The sequence below is a fragment of the Etheostoma spectabile genome, chromosome 4 (genome assembly GCF_008692095.1).
Source record: "Etheostoma spectabile isolate EspeVRDwgs_2016 chromosome 4, UIUC_Espe_1.0, whole genome shotgun sequence".
In the NCBI taxonomy this organism is placed as follows: domain Eukaryota; kingdom Metazoa; phylum Chordata; class Actinopteri; order Perciformes; family Percidae; genus Etheostoma; species Etheostoma spectabile.
Genome location: NC_045736.1, coordinates 4,047,325 through 4,051,315, shown reverse-complemented (window position 1 = coordinate 4,051,315; position 3,991 = coordinate 4,047,325). Strand labels below are relative to the sequence as shown.

The 3,991-nt window shown below is 40.3% G+C and overlaps 1 protein-coding gene across 1 annotated transcript in view; it reads right to left on the bottom strand.

Moving 5' to 3' along the window:
* LOC116687408 (calcium-dependent secretion activator 1) overlaps positions 1 to 3,991 on the bottom strand; it is a 185,407-nt gene that overhangs the window by 110,429 nt on the left and 70,987 nt on the right. The gene's annotated exons all lie outside the window — the stretch shown is intronic.

Here is a 3,991-nt window from a genome sequence, read left to right as displayed (position 1 = left end):
ATGTTATCCTGCCTGCCTACTCCTCAACACTGGAGCAAGAGGAATAAACCTCAAAAGTGATCCTCAATCTCCATATCAAAAATAAAAGCATGAAATATCATCTTGTTATAATCAGGGCTGGGTATCAGACCTAAGTACATTCAAACTAAACATGCATTGAGTTTGTGGCATCAAGTATAGAAAAGTGGGACTTACTGTACGTAAGGTCAGATTTTGACTGATTTAAGTTGTATGTATTTTCATAATTTAATAGTATACTATATTTTCTTGAAGCAAAGATCAATGGCAACATTCAAGCTTGTTTTACCTAGCCCTAGTTATAATTCCAGGGAGACTTCATTGTGAGTATTTTTGCTATCAATACTGACCCCATGAGACCAGCACTGTTGGGTGGCTCTCTGTCACTGTGACAGAACAGTCAGAGAAAACATGGGCATGATGAGGGATGCAAACACCATGTACATTGAACACTCATCATGCAGCAAAGTGGTGTTTATGTTGTGTTTATCCCCACAGTATCTGACTCTAGTGTGTAATTCCTTTGGTTGGTAAAGTTGCATGTTAGTGCATTAGGAGTTAATATTGACCCATCAACCATGCCAACCTGCCTTCTTGACCTCTCTTTCTCAACTGGGCGATAGGTTGCCGTCTAACAACAAACGTAAACATGAGTCGTCACAAGCTGCTTGTATGGGTGTTTTCTGGTGTTGAGGACAGTCTGGTTCAGTGAGAGGATTGAATTTCTACCACAGCCAAACAATGTCCTTGTTTCTGAATAATTGACAGATGCCTGGTGGCCTTAACTAGAGATGGGTTCAACTGACTGGTGGATTTAAAGTAGACTAGCTTTGATTGTCCTTTGGTGAAAGGCCATGATATGCACTCCAAGGCTTTCGGATATGGAGATAATGAATTCTGAGGTAGATACACCATGGGCCCTATTTTAACGATCTCAGCGCATGGCGTGAAGCGCAGTTTTGGGTGTGTCCAAATCCACTTTTGCTAGTTTGACAGTGGAAAAAAGGTTTCATGCGCCAGGCGCATAGTTCAAGGGGTTGTACTTATTGTCTTCATTTATTATGGGTGTGTTTTAGGCGTGACATGCAATCAACCAATCACAGTGTCATCTCCCATTCCCTTAAACTGTGTATGCTTATTTCCTTCCCTGTGTGTGTGTAACAAGCATAGTGTGTGTGTGTAAAGTATGTGCGCGCTGTGCAAGAGCCTAGGCACATTGTACCAATGTGTTGTTAAAATAACAATAAAATGCGGAGCAGACTTTTGTTGGTCAATGTTGCGATCACTGCTGCCGCAAGATAGCAATACGCCCAGAGTTCACCTGAACACACCTCCCTGCAAGACCAGCACGCCCGTGGGTGCAAAGTTGGGCGCAGGTACATTTGCAATTAAAGACTCTTGCGTTGGGCTCTGCGCCACGCTGTGCCGGGTGCAAGATAGGACCCTAAAACTTAAAGCAGAATGTCTCCACTCAATCCATTATTTCCATATACATTAATAAGATACCTTGTTGTGTTTTTACACTTATGATAGAGTAGTGAAGTTGGCAGGGTTACATTGGATGGCCAGGGTTCCAAAAGTTAAAATTATATCATTGTACGTTGGAACACTTCCTACATTCTGATGGCCATGACAATCATCTTGAACTCAAAGGCACAAGACATTTTACATGACAAGACCTCAACTGAGGCACATAGAGCAATTAAGTAAGAATCATCCAATCAACAAGCTGCAATTTAATTGTAGTGTAACTAGTGTCAGGGTAAAGTTAGAGGTTGAGCTTGGAAGAAGATTTTGGACGAATTCTGGAATTTAAATCAATTCACATTTTGATTTTGAATCAATCGTAGCTTCTATGGTACAGGGGCATGTTTCTGGTTATGCAGTGCTGAAGCATTTTGAATACAAAACACTTCTGACTTCTCAGCTCTGTCTTAAACCTTCTCTGTTGCCAAGACTGCTGAGGTTTTTATATATTTCCTACAACTCACACGTGATCTGACATCAAATAAGCAGGCATGCAAAGTTTGAGTGAGGTAGAACATAGAATCCAGTTCACTGTGTAACCCATTACCCAACCTATAGAGCAGCCAACAAAGATGCAAAAGACTTTACCTATCACCCCCAGTAGGATTGGAGAGTAGAGTTACATTACTCTGGTAGAGATGAACAAAGGGAACTTTTCTTCCATGCTGGTCTACAATGAAACTGGCACTGTCACAGCTGCTTCCTCCTGTCAATCCCAGAATGTAAGGTACTGCTCTGTACTGTACGTCTACTGTGTGTCAAACAGTTAAGAGAAAGATGTTAAGTTCAGGCCCCCTAAACGACTAGTTAAGATTAGAAAAAAAAGACTGTGGTTTAAGTTTTTAAAACGTTGTTCCCACATCACAAACATCCATTTCCTCAGTGAAAGTCTTGAATTACAAACCCACGACTGTCTACTTTGGATTAACCATTTGTTCCGCCGAGCAGAAGTAAAATCTGAACTATTGAGAGTTTTTTCCCCCATAGGTCAGGAAGTAGACCAGCATGAAGGAAAGGGCTTTAGGGATAATCGACAACTGAGAAACTAAGGTAATCTTCCTTAGTGTCTTTTTCTTTACAGACATTGTCTTGAATCGACCAATATTCACTACATGTGAAGTATTCAGAAAGAGAAAAAACACCCTTGGCTCGTAGTTTTGTATTGTTATTCTTTGTCATTCTAAAATTTGTAAGGGTTAATCTCAGACAGCTATCTCATAGCTATCTCAACACATGCTTGCTAGTGTGTCACATGTGTTTCATGTATGACCTAGAGCTGGGCCACCCAATTTTGCGTGCCGCTTTCATCCATAAAAACGTGGAATACATAGCAATTACAGGGTATTACTTTCCATAGCTACAGAAACACACCCACACCCATGCTGAAGTTGATTAAAAAGAGCAATAAAAAACATCTTTTGGAAATGGATCTTAATGCCTTAATGCAAACAAATTTAGGAAAATACAACCTTTAAAGGACACCAATTTTCTTTGTGAATGAATAATGTAGTGTAAATAAATAAATGTTCTTCCTTTAATATACACACCCCTATGTTAAATTCCCACAGAGGCAGGCAGATTTTTATTATTAAAGGCCAGTTATTTCATGGATCAGGATACTATGCATCCTGATAAAGTTCCCTTGGCCTTTGGAATTAAAACAGCCCACCCCCCAGACATCATCACATACCCTTACCATACCTAGAGATTGGCATGGGGAACTTTCCATAAGATCATCTCTCAATGCAAATCAAACCAGCTATTAAGCTAACTGAAATAAAACCATGACAATCTCTAGGTATGGTGAAGGTTATGTGATGATGGGGGGTTAGTTTTATTCCAAATGCCAAGTGAACTTTATCAGGATGCATAGTATCCTGATCCATGAATAACTGACCTTTAAAAAAAGAAATGTGCCTGCCTCTATGGGAATTTAACATAGGGGTGTGTTTACTTAAGCCCCCTGTATATTTAGGGAAGAACATTTAATTACAATACATAGTTCATCCACAAAGAAAATCGGGGTCCTTAAAAGGTTAGATTTTCCTTCTTTTTTTTGGAATTAAGGCATAAAGATCAATTTCCAAAAGATGTTTTTTATTCCTCTTTTTAGTCACCTTAGCATGGGTGTGTAAACTTTCTCAAGCCACTGTATTTGTACAAATGGTTCATGAGAACCGCTTGCCCAATGTTTGCTGTCTCACTCTAATGTCTGCATCATCATCCTGCTTGATGAGACAACATACACACACAGTGCTTTAAAGGGGTTGAATTGGCCACAACAGAGTCCTGACTGTGTTCAGTCCACCTACTGGCAGAGCTCTAGTGGATCAGCGTCTTTGTGCACAACACAGCAGGTTGATGGAGGACTGCCTGCTGCAGCTTAAGTCATGCTAACATGGCCCAAAGCTTCCACAGAATAGGACTTCTGTACTGGTTCAAACGG